The sequence below is a fragment of the Mixophyes fleayi genome, chromosome 4 (assembly GCF_038048845.1).
Source record: "Mixophyes fleayi isolate aMixFle1 chromosome 4, aMixFle1.hap1, whole genome shotgun sequence".
NCBI classification, from domain to species: domain Eukaryota; kingdom Metazoa; phylum Chordata; class Amphibia; order Anura; family Limnodynastidae; genus Mixophyes; species Mixophyes fleayi.
This window is the reverse complement of record NC_134405.1, coordinates 309096873-309114450: the sequence shown is the minus strand read 5'-3', so window position 1 is coordinate 309114450 and position 17578 is coordinate 309096873.

The window sequence follows — 17578 nt, the reverse complement described above, 5'->3', positions numbered from 1 at the left end:
TGCTATGCATTTTATTACAGATCTTCCCTCCAGTGCTGGACATAACACCATCTGGGTCGTCATAAGTTTTTTTAAAATGGCTCACTTTGTCCCACTATGTGGGTTGCCTTCTGCTAGTTGTCTAGCTGACATCTTCATAAAAAGAGATTTTCAGGATTCATGGCTGTCCCAAAGAGATCATCTCTGACCGAGGGTTCCAGTTTACATCTCGCTTCTGGAGATCCTTTTGTAAAAACCTTGGTACAGATCTAACATTCTCTTCAGGGTACCACCCTCAAACTAATGGCCAGCCCGAATGGATAAACCAAGACCTAGAGACCTTCCTTCAGTGCTTTTCTTCTGAAAATCAGAATAAATGGTCTCAACTTCTTCCTTGGGCCGAATTCTCCCACAACCAACATGTCCATGAATCTACAGGATTTTCTCCATTCTTCATTGTGTTCGGAACTCATCCTACTTTGCTGGATTCTTTTGTGTCCTCAGCCTCCACGGTTTCTGCTGCTGACTCTCTCCTCCGGGAGTTCTTGCTTATTTGGTCTAGGACTAAAGCAGTATTACTTAAAGCCACCCAACATCATAAGTTTTGCGGATCGCCGCTGGAGACCTATGCCGCTTCTTGCACGCTCCTCGACTACTTAAAGAGTTTAATAAAAAGCGGGACGAGAGGAGAGGAGGGTATACTGTCAGGCGCTGCCCCGCTGCTCCTTCGGGAAGGCTGCCTGTCTCTGCTCCCGTCGCATCTGGTTGCCAGGCAACCAGACGCAATACTTCTGGTCGGACCGCCGGTTCATCTGCACATGCGCGTCCCGTTGCTAGGTAATGGGACACTATTCTACTCTTCTCTCCATTGGCTGTCAGCACTATTTAAGGCAGCCCCTGACCCCATGCCTGTGCCACAGTATCAGTTCTTGTCCTGCTCCAGTGTCCTAGTGTGTTTTTGGCTTGTCTGGCTACCCGCTGATCTCCAGTGTTCTTACTACCTGCAATGTTATAGACACTTTTGCAGAGTGTTAGCGCTGCAAAGCTCATGGAGAGGAATCTGGACTCTATCCCTTACTCTAATCTTAGTTCTTACCCTGTCAGATTCTTCTTACTGACGGCCGGTCTTCTCTCTTCCACGCGATGTAAGAACTAGTATTAGAATAAGGGATAGAGTCTGGATTCCTTTTCATGAGCTCCTCAGTGCTAACACTCTGCAAAAGTGGCTATAATATTGCTGCGTGCATCGAAGTAGCACATTTATATCCTATCATTCTTGATATTACATACTCACAGTTCACAGTCTTATTAGCCTTACCCAGTTTGACACCACAGGTGCTTATTGTGCTCCTTTTCAATGCTCAGTAGCATGCCACCAGTGTTAAGAGCCAGTAATATGCACAGTAATATGATATTATACCCAGTTGTATGCTTAGTGTTTGGGATAGCACCACCACCACTGTGCAGTAAAATGCTAGCCTGTCAACCACATTCTCCAATAAATGTTTGCAGCAACAATGCGTAGGTATATGTGGATTGGAGCAAAGCTTGCTGAGTTCTGTCTAGGCACCTGAGTGCAGTTAGTTAGACAGCCACATGCAAAATTAATGAGATTGAAAGAACGAAAAAGGTGCATTTAGGTGTTACGAGCCGCGGCGGCTCTGGGCACCGCCACGACTCGCTCCCCTCTGTCTCCCGGCGTCCCGGCCGTCGTCATGACGACTGGGACGTCACTTCCGCCTTACCCCGACCGATGCCAAGGCAACGGTCGGGGCGCAATTAGATGCAGCGCCGCGTCCTAGCATTCATGGTAGCCGGGCGCGCGCGCTAATCAATACCTTAGCCAGGTGGCTAAATGTAGGTTCTGCCCCCAGTCCCCTTCCATTGGCTAGGGCACATTTATAAGGCAGGGAGAGGCAATCCTCCACTGCCAGTTATAGTCACTGCATCTGCAAACTTTGTGCTGTGCTGCTGTTGTTGCTGTATCTATATTACTCCCCGTTGCCGACCTCTGCCTGGATATCTGACTACGTTTGACTGCCTGTGCCCCTTAGTCTATTTGCCTGGACTCTTACGCTGCTGTTTTGCCTGTGACCCCTGACCTCGGTTTGTCTACTGGATATGCTGTCTGCTGCCGGCCCTCGACCCTTGCCTGAACTTCACTCTGCTGTTTGCTCCTATACTCTATCGCTGGGTTCTCCCCAGTCAGTGCACAACTCACGACCCTCTATTGTCTGCGGCCAAGTCTGTCGCCACCGCTAGGGGCTCCAGACTTCAGAGCAGACTCCGGGTTTTGTGGTGCTTACTGTTTGGGTTCCTAATATTATAACTGGCCCAAATATACACTAGGAGTGAGTGAACTGTCTATTCAGTCCTATGGAACCTAGTCCAGGTCAGGTGTTGGCAGGACAAATCCAGACCTTGTCCCAAATGGTCCAAGAGTTGTCTCAGTGAACACCAGACTTCAGAGCAGACTCCGGGTTTTGTGGTGCTGGCTGTTGGGGTTCCTAACATTAGGGGGATATTCACTGTTTGAATTCCACAAACAGTTTTTAAATTTAACATGTTTGTAGAAATGGTAGAAACCAGGTATTGATCTATACTTTCAATAGAATACCTATGCACCTACCGAGAGCATTTCTTACTGGAAAGTGTATTTTTAAGCATACGTTATACAATTTATTTGGAGCCCCTTTGTGCGTTTGGGAGCTGAGGGTGCACACACCTGAGCACTTACTACTGGAGACTCTCTGGAACTCATTACTCATGTCTAGCACAGCTCTTCATCTCAGGATACAATGAGTTTCCATGCAAACAGGTACCCCTGCTCATGCAATTTTGATTAGAATAAAACATGTACAGTGAAGATGCAGTCATAGTTATGCAGTACAATCTCCTGATGTTAAAGTACTGGCTGCCAAACCAACTCACTCAGATGAATTAAATAAATCAACATTATTACCTCTTTAATTTTTGACAAAGAGGGTATCAGAAAAATATTTCATAAAGGTTACGCTATGTGGTACGACCTCTTGTCAGAAAGCCATCATTTCTGGATATTCTTAAATACTCATTTGCAATATAGTATTGTCATGAAAAGTATGTTAAGTGTTGACACGAAACAACCATTTCCCTAAGAGAGCAACAATCACCCCTGGGTACCTGCCCTTACACTGACCTTACCACTGAACCTTGCGGGACAAATACTGCTGGAATTTCATTCCCATGATATTTACAATAAGGGTTAAATCAAAAAAGAAAACAAACCCACCCCACTGTAAAATAATAATGGGCCAGGTTGGAAGTGTGCAGAAAGATTGTTTCATTGCTAGCCCCCCAAGATAAGGGCTATCAATACACATCAGACAGGGTCTAGATCACCAATGTACCCAGAAGAGTCCAACATGGGAATTCCTTCTGGACTGTCATCGCTGATAGAATAAAGGGAGGACTCTCCAAACTCCAGGAAAGCATGCAGGTCTTGCTACCAGTGTGAGCCCAGTTGAAGCAGCGTGATGCCTGAGCTGGACCGCTGCCACCTCAGCTCTAAGGCATGGGTGATCAGCCTGCGTTTACACGGCCCATCCCTCTCCTTTCCTGCCTCTCCAGGCACAGACAGGGTAACTGTCAGAATCAAGCAAGTCAGTATAGACGCATATGTGTGCTCCCACTTTCATGCAAGAAATGCAGCACAAATTGCTGTTTGCCCCAAGCTACACCAATCTTTTTAAGGCAAATTATGAAACATTGTTTTTGGGGGACACGCACCCTTTTGGGGCAAGCCTGGTGTCCTGGCATGGTTATATTGACGATATACTGTTCGTGTGGGGAGGAGAACCAAATTCTTTGGATTCTTTTTGTGATTGATTGAATAAAAAGTGTGTAGTTTGTATGTTCTCCCCATGTTTGCGTGGGTTTCCTCCAGGTGCTCTGGATTCCTCCCACACTCCAAAAATATACTTGTAGGTTAATTGGCTGCCATCAAAATGTGCCAGTGGTAATACCTGTCAGCCACAGACCGCTCCACGCTACCTCGTATCTTACCTGCACCTGGACCAGTCTCTTCTCCACGTCAGTGGTAATACCTGTCAGCCGCAGACCGCTCCACGCTACCTCGTATCTTACCAGCACCTGGACAAGTCTCTACTCCACGCCAGTGGTAATACCTGTCAGCCGCAGACCGCTCCATGCTACCTCGTATCTTGCCTGCACCTGGACAAGTTTCTTCTCCACCCCAGTGGTAATACCTGTCAACCGCAAAACCGATCCATGCTACCCTGTGTAAAAATTTATTTTATGTTCAGTAGACAATAAGATCATCCTAATAAATGTATTTCATGAAATAGAAAGAGCCAGTTTATTAATCCCAAAAAAGAAAAATAACACAAACGACAAAAAATTTGAAGACGCTTTCACAATCCAGCAAAGCTGCCACCACTAAAAAACAGAGACAATTATAAACCAACACTGGAAACTTTTACATAAATATTTCATACTGCATCAATTGTTAAGCGGTTCCATAGATGTGGCATGTGTTTGGGATGTAGATCCATTAAAGGTGATTATGAAATTCAGGAATTTACTTCTAATGGTGTAACATCAAAATCAATCAGCTAATCACATGCAGCACTAAAAATATGATTAATATATTACAAAGTTGGGAAAACCAGCAGGATATTTAAAAAATGACTTGCAGAACATATATCGAACATAAAAGGTGGAGATACCAAACACATTCAGTCTCGGCCCATTTTAAAGAGAAACATAATTGTTCCGAAAAATGTTTGACTAACTCTTGGGGAGTACAATCGTTAAATAGTAGCTGGAAGTATATAAATATTGAGATACATCTGGCAAAAACTGAAATGGAATGGATCTACAAACTCAACACACTCACCCCCCATGGTCTAAGCAATGACTTTGAACTTAAATGTTTCTTGCTTAGACCAAGATATAGGGGACCTATGTTTTTTCTCAGTATTATCCCGTTAAAATATTTCTAGTAAGTTGATTTTCACTAGAGGGCAGTATCACCTTGGAAAGGAAGTCTTCTTGACACATATCATTGTGGCAAATTCATAAAATAAGACTTTTTATACTGTATAAACCTTGAGTTTGTATTTCTGCTTTCTTTTATGTTTTATGTTAAACAATATCACACCATGTTATTTTAGTACATTTGACCACTTTTGATTGAGTAAATAAGAAAACAACAAAACACAGGGGATTGGAAGAGGGAGACAAAGCACAGAAGAATTATTTTATCATTTAGGTATTCTTTATTAATCTTTTATTTTACATATATATACTTTATATACATAAAGATAAATAGATAGATAGATAGCTAGATAGATAATAGGACCTGGCCAAAATAACATCTCCTACAGGCTGTCAATTCAAAGGGTTACATGGTATGTCACCCCAGGACGAGTACTTAAATTTCACCCATTGGATAGGGGGAGGGCTTATTGTGGACACATGGGGGAGTAAGAAGGACAGTACAGGAAGTGAGGGACAGCTAGATGTCCTGATACCACAAGCTTAATTTAAGGAGGGATTGGGTACTATCTGAGGCTATCTAAGATCTGGAGGTGGGAAAAGCCAATGATTACCCATTGTCTTCCACAGGACTAGCCTAGACATTGTGGCAGGGACAGAGCAGGGGAGCCCCTGTGGAAGGCTGACTCATCTCCACTCTCACTCCAACCCCCTAGTTAAGCATCCTCCAATGTTTAAGAAGCGGAGACCCAGCGGAGGGAAAAACACTGTGGGGATTTGACCATGGATATAAGGTGCCACTCCAGGGGGTATGTGGAATTTTGAAGCATTGACTTCCAGGAAGGTGCATGGTTGACCAGGGACGGATCTAGAAAATAATTTTACTGGGGGCGATTTAGGGGTGGGGGGGGGGGGCATTTAGTCCACTATTTGCAGGTCCGTTCAGCAGAGACAGGCAGGAAAAGTGTGCTGCCCGGCTGCCGTGATTGTGTTTAAAACACAATCAGAGCAGCTGGGCAGCACACTCTCCCTGCCGCGCGGAGCTGCCCATAGTGTGGAGCCGCCGGCAGCAAGCCCCGATCGCCCCCCCCCGGCCTCCCCCTTCCCTGGATCCGCCACTGGGTCTGACTGGTGTTGAGTTCCTGTGCTCTACGAGCAGACCCAGTGATCATTGCTGTCCTGTATTTGGCTGTTGCTCCATTTTGGGATATGCCTTCATCTGACTCTATGGGGAGGTACTCACCAGGTTCTACATAATTGGAGCACCCACAGGAGGGGGAAGACTGATACCCGGAGCTTCATCACTCTGGTGGAGAGTTGACCAAGAGAGAACAGCAAGGACCACCTAAACCTTCTGTTGATAGAATCTTTTGCCTGTGGAACGGTTGCATGACTAAGGTGGGTGGGGAACTTTGCTGGGACTCCTATTGAAAATGGTGATCCACTGACCTATTGTTTAAAGTGTGCAGGCTTATGCTCTGTTGCGTTACAGTAGTAAAAGTAAAGATAGCGTTCTATCTTTCGTCCTGCTCCTTGCCTGTGTGATTCCTGAACCTAAGAGGACAGGGTAACCTAGTGAACTTTGGTTCTAGAATCCTGATATCCTCACAATATATATCATAGGAACAACTTTGGTAAGGACACTAGTAGCGCCAGGATTTGTTATGTTTTGTTGCTGTAAGTTATTTCAGAAATTCTATGTGCAATTTCCCTTAGAAAGGTAGCTGGAGTGCTGTTGTTTACATTTATAACAATAATTTTTTGCGTAAATTGGTTTCATCAGCCCCATTGCCTCTAGAACCCAACTTCAGTCAAAAGGGTACAGTGACACATGTCTCCAAGGTAAGCTTCTCTTACTGAAAGTAGGGGTCTTTCCCAGAGCATTACTACTGAAACCTCTCCCAGAGGTGGTACGCTTACTCACTTAAGGTCATCACTCATACATCTGCTTTCAAAGTGGTATTATATATTAAAAACATTCCAAAACACTGAAAGAAATCAAAGTGAGGAACCTTGTACGAAATTAGAATTACCTAAGTCACATTTATTTAGTAGATAATACCATGTACGTTACAGAGAGGCACCCCCTCCCCCCAGAATAAAACACTGCTACTTATATAAAACATAAAACAATAAACTGAAGTAAAAAAACATATTAACATATTGTGTGCTGAGAAAGCAATTTCTTATCAGTAAATAACACAATCTTTTCTTTTTGGCAATTATATAAGTTAATTTCCTTCCTATACTGTCTCATTTCCCAGGCACTGAGACTTAACAATTCTCACAAAAGCACAGATCTTATTGTCACACTTACACAATACTATAACTCATGAAGCTCTGGCCATTATGGTCTACTTCCACAACACACACGTGATATAGTAAAGACAGTTCTGAAGTCCCTTCATTATTAATTTAAGACATAAATGAGGTTAAATTAAGCATAGCAAAGGTTGAGTCCTAAAGTTGTTGAATGATAGACCTTGAAGTAGGGTTTTCACTTGTTCCACCATCCAGATTTGTAATCAGATCTGAAAGTTGGTGCAGATGAGTTTTATTTGGTAGGCGCATTCACGCAAAATGTTTTGCACTTTTGGAAATGGCCTTTTCTAGGGGTACACTCAGCTGCCAGGTCTAAGAGTTAGAGGAGGTCATGTAAGAACAGTGCAAAAGTAGAATAAGAGGCCGATATTTGAGGAAACCCACACAAACATGGGGAGAATATACAAACTCCACACAGATAAGGCCATGGTTGGGAATTGAACTCATGACCCCAGTGCTGTGAGTCAGAAGTGCTAACCACTAAGCCACCATCTCCCAATAGTAGAGAGTAAGCATATAGTTTGATGTGCGCTGGGTGGAATATCCAGGCAAAAAAAAAGGGCCCCGTTCCATCTGCTATTGAAGATCCAATTCCTAAAGTATAAGGAGAGACAAAGGAACGAGTAGCATCAAAGGAACATGGGGTTGAGCAGCAGCATTCTTCCCCTATGCATGAATTCAATAGATAGAGCCATTAAAATTTCTAGTTCCTGTGCTGGTTTTAAAATTAGTGGGCACACTATCCACTATATTTCACCATTGGACACCTCTGGTTTAATTTTAACACACAGACTGAGACTCACCAAGAAACAGGGACACAGAAGTTTGTCACCCCCCAGGGAGTGATTTATACAGTTGTTATTGTATTATACATATATTATCTTATGACTATTAAAATAAGGATTTTAATGACTTTAGATATACATATACGAGTCAGTACTGAGCTGCATATTTGATTGTACATAATCACAGTGCCTATTAATTCTCCTGTTTTTTTATCCATATTAATTACATATTTACCTACACACATATTGCCTACTGTGTAATTGAAGCAAGGATTTCTCCTTAATTGCTCATGCTCAGTAGAGCAGAGAGGTGGCATCAGGTAGGTGAACCAGCATTGCAGGGCCTCCCTAACTTCCATGCCCCATGCTTGCCACACCCCTTGCAGTGACAGTAGTTTTGCCCCTAGACTATTCTGAGACAAACCCAGCATGCACTAGGTAAGGGAATTACATACCTCACAACATTTAGACCTCTGGACAAAATAGGCTTTGATCTGCCCCAGCTCCACTCAAGCCACCCAGAAACCCCCAATTTTGCATGATACCCAACCCACTTTCATGCAAGCTCCACCCTTTTCTAGGCCTTTTCCTCTCCTGTGCTACCAGACCTCTACTGCATTTGAATGTTACAAGTCCTGGGAGGTCAGACCTTTCCTTAAGTTATTATTCTAATATTTTCTTTCTTCCTTTTTGATCAGGTAATATGATCAGTAATTACATTTTTATGCATGCATTGTTCTTTGTATTATAATATGTATCATCTGCCTGATTCTTTAAGGAAGGTAAGTACTGTTGCGTGCCATATTTCGCGTGAAATTGCTCTGTGCATGCTCAGAAAGGGAGTACACACACATTTATCCGATTCAAGCTGTGGCATCTCTGAGGTATGTGATTTTTAGCAGTATTATTGCACCAGCCACAGGGCAGGTGTAAGCGCCGATTGATGAACAACATGTATGCATGCCAGAACATGTGTTTGCAATTAAGAGTAACTGTAAAAATGCATTTTATGTTCAGTAGGCATTAAGAACAGCCTGGTATATGCATTTCAAGTAAAAAAAAAATATGTATGTAACATTTATTTTTTTCTGTGCATTATAATGGTACTTTATATTGCACATATGCATTGTGCGTATCCTGTCTGTCTGCATACGGCAAATGCCATATAGCCAGAGCATACTTATGTCCATAATTAGTGGTCGAAGTGGTAATTTAGAGGTGGCACCATCTTCTCCCCTGTCCCTCTCACCTGTCTTCCTGCATCATCTTTTCCCCTGTTCCTCTCACCTATACCCCTGCACTACATTCTCCCCTGTCCTGTCACTTATTCCCTTGCACCATCTTCTCCTTGGTCACTCTCACCTATCCCGTTGCACCATCTTCTCCCCTGTTCCTCTCACCTATCCCCCAGCACCATCTTCTCCCCTATTCCGCTCACCTATCCCCCTGTACCATCTTCTCCACTGTCCCTCTCGTCTATCCCCCTGCAGCATTTTCTCCTCTGTCCCTCTCACCTATCCCCCTGCACCATCTTCTCCCATGTCCCTCTCACCTATCCCCTGCAACTGTCATCACCATCTTCTCCCTGGTTCCTCTCACCTATCCCTCTGCACTATCTTCTCCCCTGTTCCTCTCACCTATCCCGCTGCACCATCTTCTCCCTTGTCCCTGTTACCTATCCCCCTGCACCATCTTCTCGCCTGTCCCTCTCACCTATACCTCTGTACCATATACTAACCTGTCCCTCTCACCTATCCCCCTGCACCATTTTCTCCCCTGTCCCCCTCATCTATCCCCTGCAACTATCATCATCATCATCATCATCTTCTCCCCTGTTCCTCTCACCTATCCCGCTGCACCATCTTCTCCCTTGTCCCTGTTACCTCTGCACCATCTTCTCACCTGTCCCTCTCACCTATCCCTCTGTATCATATACTAACCTGTCCCTCTCACCTATCTTCCTGCACCATCTTCTCCCCTGTCCCTCTCACCTATCCCCTGCAACCATCATCATCATCATCTTCTCCCTGGTTCCAACAAGTCCCAGCCAGCCCAGGCTGCCATTAACAGTCTGACTATGCTGGTAGTTCTACAAGCACCAGCATGCCCAGACTGTTAATGGCAGCCCGAGTTGGCTGGAACTTGTTGTTCCACAAAGTAAAATTGTGCTTTTCTCTCTTTCCTTGCTTTTCCATATTTTATTACCCTACAACAGAGGTTCCCAAAGTGTGCGCCGTGGCTCCCTGGGGTACCGCGGCACTGTCAAAGGGGTGCCGCGATCGCCCTAGCAATAAAAAGAAGAGAATTTTTTCTTTACCAATCATCCAGCGCCGGATACTCCTCCTCACTAACTGCCGGGCATGACGTCATCCCGTCCGTCAGCCTCAGTGAGGAGCAGCAGCAGAGAGGACGTCAGGAAAGAAGGTAAGTAAAGGAGAGTGAAGGGGGCATAGAGAGACACACTGAAGGGGGCAGAGAGACACGCGGAAGGGGGCAGAGAGACAAGCTGAAGGGGGACAGAGAGACACGCTGAAGGGGGGCAGAGAGACACGCTGAAGGGGGACAGAGAGACACGCTGAAGGGGGACAGAGAGACACGCTGAAGGGGGACAGAGAGAGATGCTGAAGGGGGCAGAGAGAGATGCTGAAGGGGGACAGAAAGAAGTTGAATGGGGCAGAGAGACACGCTGAAGGGGAACAGAGAGACACGCTGAAGGGGGACAGAGAGACACGCTGAAGGGGAACAGAGAGACACGCTGAAGGGGGCAGAGAGACACGCTGAAGTGGAACAGAGACACGCTGAAGGGGCAGAGAGACACGCTGAAGGGGAACAGAGAGACACGCTGAAGGGAAACAGAGACACGCTGAAGGGGGACAGAGAGAGACACGCTGAAGGGGGCAGAGAGACACGCTGAAGGGGGCAGAGAGACACACTGAAGGGGGCAGAGAGACACGCTGAAGGGGAACAGAGAGACACGCTGAAGGGGGACACAGAGAGACACGCTGAAGGGGGACACAGAGAGACATGCTGAAGGGAGACAGACACGCTGAAGGGGAACAGAGAGACACGCTGAAGGGGGACAGAGAGAGACACGCTTAAGTGTGACAGAGAGAGACACGCTGAAGGGGGACAGAGAGATGCTAAAGGGGGACAGAGAGAGAGATGCTGAAGGAGGGGGACAGAGAGAGACGCTGAAGGAGGGGGACAGAGAGAGACACTGAAGGAGGGGGACAGAGAAAGACGCTGAAGGAGGGGACAGAGAGAGACGCTGAAGGGGGACAGAGAGAGATGGCAAAGAAGGGGACACAGAGTGTGAGATGGCGAAGAGGGGGACAGAGTAATATGGTGAAGGGGAGCAGTGATATGATGAAGGGGCACAATGTGATTGTGAAGGGGCCTAAATACATCTTATGTCATTTTGACCCAACTACTTAATAAACGGGACTACCCGGTAATTATTTTGGCTTAGGGGTGCCTTGGAAAGATTATGGTGAGCCTAAGGGTGCCTCGAACTGAGAAAGTTTGGGAACCACTGTCCTACACCCAAAGACCCAGGGCTGTAGGAAGAGTCCTAGTGCTTTCAGCACGGGGCTGGGTATTCCTAGAGAAGGGGGGCTCGCACACTCCCTAAGGAATCCACCCCTGTAACACTGGCTGGTTTGCCTAGTAATGGTTTTTGTGAAGTCAGGGGAACCCACACTTTTCTTTAACCCCGATTTCACGGAAACCAGCAGTAGGCTAGTAGCACTAGAGTTAATGGTGTTTTTTGGTTTATCTAGTTTTAACACTTTATTGAGCCGGCCGAACTGCCGGCTAACTTAGACTAGCCCCAGAGCTGGAGCAAGAGATACGGTGGAAACAAAGGGTTACATCCAGGGCCATAGAGCTTGCTGCGGCTGAGGCTGCGTATACTAGAGTTTGGCATTCCCACACTATACACTGCCTACGGCCACACACCCCTTCCCCGCACCGATCACTCCCCCTTTATCGTAGGCTGTAGTAAAGGATGTTTTACCGGCTGTATCTGACGGTTCTGAGTGATTTTACATACCATACACTCAAAATCAGTCCTGATATTTTTAAATAGAGTCTATTTTATTAACTCTCATGTATACGGATCACTTTGGTCTAAGACAGATCAGAAGGGTAACAATGATACATTTGTACATACGTTTTATAAGCAATAATCTTGGCACCCATATGCAGAAGGGCATTCAGCTTGGCATTTACACTGATTGGATAAATATTAGTTACGTGCACCTCTACTCAAAGAATGTACCGCCTTCCACAATGGGCCTGATTCATTAAGGAAATTAATGGCTAAAAAAGGAGTACGTTTTCTCATTGACAAACCATGTTGCAATGCAAGGGGTGCAAATTAGTTTATTATTTTGCACCTAAGCAAAATATTGGCTGTTTTTTCATGCAACACACAATTTTCTGCTAGCTTTATGATGTCTACACTGACATTTAAAGTTGATCTAGGACATGTCCTACCCTAACTATAAATCTGCCATCACTTATTAAATTTACCTCCCCCTCCAGTGTAGTTTTGCCTAGGTGTAATGTCACTCCTTTTCTATTGCTTTCCTTTCCTTGATGAATCAGGCCCTAATTCTCTTATCAATGTTATAAATAAACACTAGTGCGAGACAGTACGAATTTATGAAGCATGAAAGTTATAAACATTTTTATTTCTTTCAAAACTTAATTCCATTAAAGCTATAGCATATAGTTCCTGTAATCCAGACTGAATATTCAAACAATTCTATATCACCTATATTCTGCTGAGCGGTGACAGGCTCAGCAGTTTTAAGGACCCCCCAGGTGTCTGAGGAACCTGGGCTGTAGCCCAGTTAGACATCGGGTAAATCCGGCCCTGCTTGTGCCTCACTCAGCGAGTGAATGGGATGCATGTATGTAATGCAAATGTGCTGCTACACTGTTGGGGGCTGGGGACGTGTGACGGCAGACACACTGCAGGGGTGTGTGGGGGTAGGGGGTACTTTGACCCCTGTCCATATTCAAATGAAAACATTTCTTGAGATCCATTTTCAAAACGGACAAATTGCATTCACTAATAAATCAGGCCCTATATGTGTAAATTGAGGTATAAAAAGGAGTACTTTTAGTAGATGTATGCTGCCTTGTAGTAAAATGTGTGAAATGTTCGTTTGAATTGAGGAGTCCCTGGTTGCTAGGAGAACGTATGCTGCCCCCTTGTGTACGGGCTAATGAGGGATAACAACGCTATTCCAGATGCCTCAATGATTTGACTGTGTGTGTGTATGTGCTATTGTGTGTGTGTGTGCATGTATGTGCCTGTGTGAACTGTGATGGGGTTAAAGACCCTTCTCATACACTATCAGAAAAATGCATAAACTAACATAAAGTGTAAACAAATAAGCCACTGAGTAACACAAATGCAACTATGTTTCTAAAGAAGATGCCTAAAATGTTAAATATGGTACCTACTTTAAGAGCAATTAAAATATCTCCACAGAGCAGTAACACACACATTGCAGTCTAATCAAGGTTCAACTTCGTTTTTGAAGACTATATTATATTTTAGTTTTAGTGTATTGTAAAGATTTGTTATTATTTCTCTTTAATGAACAGTGTTGTGGGAACCTTGTGGCACTTTATAAATAAAATATAATATTAATAATAGTAATAAATAATGATAAAATAAGTTTCCTTGGGTGCTAATTAAGTATTAAAAGATACTATCAATATTTTAATAATAAGAAATGTAGCTGCTGTCAGAGGAGACATGATTGGGGAAGAAAATAGGGAGAAAATTGACTGTAAATACAATCAGAGGCACTATAATATTCTCAGAAATCCAAGAATCTCAGCTTCAGGATGTGTTCCCACAGTCAATCCAACACCTTCAGCAGTCTCTTGATGTGCTCCACCAGAATACTCCTGAACAAATATAGATACACCAGTATTTACCTAAAGTTCATGTCACATATGACTCGATCCATACATCTATGGAACGTAGCTGGAGCACCTGACAATCCTTGCGGCATTGTATGAATTGGTAGGATCCCAAGGAATATATGAATGCAGTTTTTCCTCTACTTTGGCACTCATAGGGTAGTAGCCACTGCACAAGTCTAGTACAGAGAACCACTGACTTCTCTGAAGATAAATCAGGACCTTATTAATTCAGGTTTATGATGTACTGGTTATTATTATTATTATTAATTTTTATTTATAGGGCGCCACTAGGTGTCCGCGGCGCCGTACAGGGACAAACGAAATTACAATACGAGGTGAGACAGCACAGTACAGTAAACAATAATCACAGTAACTCAGTGAGCTCAAGGCACAGCTAGAGGGCCGGGGGAGTGGAGAGGAGAAGGTCTGCCAACAGCGGCACCTAGTTGGAGGACACGGATGAGAGGGAGACCCCCAGGGGGAAGAGGAGGGAGCGAGGGGGGGCGGGGAAGAGGATCCTCGAGGAGGAAGTCAGGGAAGCTGGCTAGCAGAGTTTAAAGTGGAGAAGACAGGAGGAGAGAAGACCCTGCTCAAAGGAGCGTACAATCTAAGGGGTGGAGTAGACTGACAGAGAGACACAGGGGAGAGAGGGAGAGAAGGAGGAACGGAGGATAAGGATAGGGGAAGAGGAATGAAGGGGAAGAGTCAGAAGAAAAGGAAGGAAGTTAAGTGGGAGACTGGAAAGCTTTAAGAAAAAGGTGGGTTTTTAAACACCGTTTGAAGCTGGACAGATTAGGGGAAGTTCTGATGGAGGGAGCTTGTTCCAGTGGAGGGGGGCAGCGCGGGCGAAGTCTTGGATACGCGCATGGGAGGAGGTGATCAGGGGGGAAGAGAGGCGACTGTCATTGGCAGAACGGAAAGGGTGGGATGGAGCATGAATAGAGAGGAGGGAGCAGATGTAGGGTGCTGTGGAGTTGGCGAGGGCCTTGTATGTAAAAGTGAGGAGCTTGAACAGGATTCTGTAGGGTAAGGGGAGCCAGTGAAGGGATTGGTAGAGGGGGGAGACAGAAGAGGAGCGGCAAGAAAGGAAGATAAGCCTAGCGGCAGCGTTAAGTACAGATCGAAGGGGAGCAAGGTGAGAGTGGGGGAGGCCAGTAAGGAGGAGGTTGCAATAGTCCAAGCGGGAGATGATCAGGGAGTGAATAAGACATTTAGTGGCATCTTGGGAAAGGAAGGGCCGGATGCGAGCGATGTTACGCAGCTGGAAGCGGCAGGATTTAGCAAGAGAGAGAATGTGGGGGCCAAAGGAGAGAGAGGAGTCGAGGATGACCCCGAGGCAGCACAGTTGGGGGACAGGGGAGATGGAGGTGTTGTCGACAGTGATAGAGAAGTCAGAAGGGGGCGAGGGGAGGGAAGATTATGAGTTCAGATTTGGGGAGGTTAAGTTGAGGAATCGAGAGGACATCCAGGAGGAGATGGCAGAGAGGCAGGCGGACACCCTAGAGAGGAGGGAGGGAGAGGTAAAGTTGAGTGTCGTCAGCGTAGAGATGATAGTTGAGGCCGTAGGAGCTGATGAGTTCACCTAGGGAAGAGGTGTATAGAGAGAAGAGTAAGAGTCCCAAAACAGAGCCCTGAGGGACCCCGACTGGAAGGGTGGACGGGGGGGAGAGAGACCCAGATGTGGTGACAGAGAAGGAACGGTCAGCAAGGTAAGAGGTGAACCAGGATAGGACTGGGCCGAAGAGGTCAAAGGACTAGAGGGTATGGAGGAGGAGGGGGTGGTCGATGGTGTCGAAGGTTGCAGAGAGATCAAGGAGGATGAGAAGGGAGAAGTGACCCCTGGCTTTAGTCGAGAGAAGATCATTGGTGAATTTAGCCAGGGCAGTTTTAGTGGAGTGAAGGGGGTGGAAACCAGACTGGAGAGAATCAAAGAGGGAGTGTTCAGAAAGGTAGGAGGAGAGACGGCTACAGACGAGCCTCTCGAGAATTTTGGAGGCAAAGGGGAGAAGAGATATGGGCTGATAGTTAGAGGGAGAAGTGGGGTCAAGATTAGGTTTTTTAAGAATGGGGGAAATGAGAGCATGTTTGAAGGAGGAGGGGAAGATGCCGGGGGAGAGGGAGAGGTTAAAGAGGTGAGCGAGGTGGGAGCAGGTAGTGGGTGAAAGGGAGCGAAGAAGGTGGGAGGGGATGGGATCTAGGGGACAGGTAGAGGGGGAGGATGAAATGAGAGAGTGGACTTCCTCGCCCGTGGTAGGGCGGAAGGAGTGGAGGGGAAGGTGGCTAGGGGGGGAGGACGGAAGAGTGGGAGGGGTTGAAGAGAGAGTGGAGGAGATTTCAAGTCAGATGGCCTCAATTTTAGAGGAGAAAAAGGAGGCGAAGTCGGAGGCAGTCAGGGAGGAGGGGGTGGGAGGAGGGGGCGGGGCCAGGAGAGTGCTGAAGGTGGCAAAGAGGCGGCTGGGTTAGAGGATTGGGTAAGGATGAGGGACTTAAAGAAAGATTGTTTAGCGAGCGAGAGGGCAGAGCTGTAGGATGAGAGGATAAATTTGAAGTGGAGGAAGTCAGCCAGGGAGCGGGATTTTCTCCAGTGGCGTTCAGGGGTACGGCATTTTTGGAGGAGGCGGGTAAGTTTGGAGTGCCAGGGTTGGGGTTTGGAGCAGCGAGGGTGGATGGAGAGGGCAGGGGCGACCTCGTCCAGAGCAGAGGTGAGGGTGAGATTGTAGAGGGAGACCGCCTGGTTGGGGCAGGACAGGGAGGAAAGGGGAGAAAGGAGAGTATCAAGAGAGGAGGACAGAGTGGCCGGGTCAAGGGCATCGATGCTGCGTATGGAAAGAGTAGGTTTGGGCAGGGGGAGGGGAGCAGGAGAAGAGGAGAAAGAGAAGGAGAGGAGATGGTGATCGGATAGAGGAAAGGGAGAGATGGAGAAGTCAGAGAGATTACATAAGTAGGAGAAGACAAGATCAAGGGAGTGGCCAAGGCAGTGGGTAGAGTAGGAGGTCCATTGGGTAAGGCCAAGGGAGGAAGAAAGGGTGAGCAGTTTGCAGGAAGCAGGGTCAGAGGGATTGTCCATGGGGAAGTTAAAGTCGCCGAGGATGATGGAGGGGAGGTCGGAGGAAAGGTGGTGAGGAAGTCAGGCAGCGAAGTTATCAAGGTAAATGGAGGTGGGGCCAGGGGGCAGTAGATGACAGTGACGCGGAGATCGATGTGGAAGAAGAGGCGGATGGAGTGGGCTTCAAAGGAGGAGAAGGAGATGGAGGGTTCAGGGGGAATGACACGAAAAGTCCAGGAGGATAGGAGGAGGCCCACTCCCCCACCTGGGCGGGCACCAGGTCTGGCGGAGTGGGTGAAGGAGAGGCCACCATAGGAGAGGGCAGCGGGGGAGGCGGTGTCAGAGTCGGAGAGCCAGGTTTCAGTAAGGGCGAGAAGGTTAAGGGAGGCGGATAAAAAGAGGTCGTGGATAGCAGTCAGCTTGTTGCGAACTGATCTAGCATTTCAGAGGGCACAAGAGATAGGGGGAGATGGGGATGAGGTTAGCAAGATGGGCAGAGCAC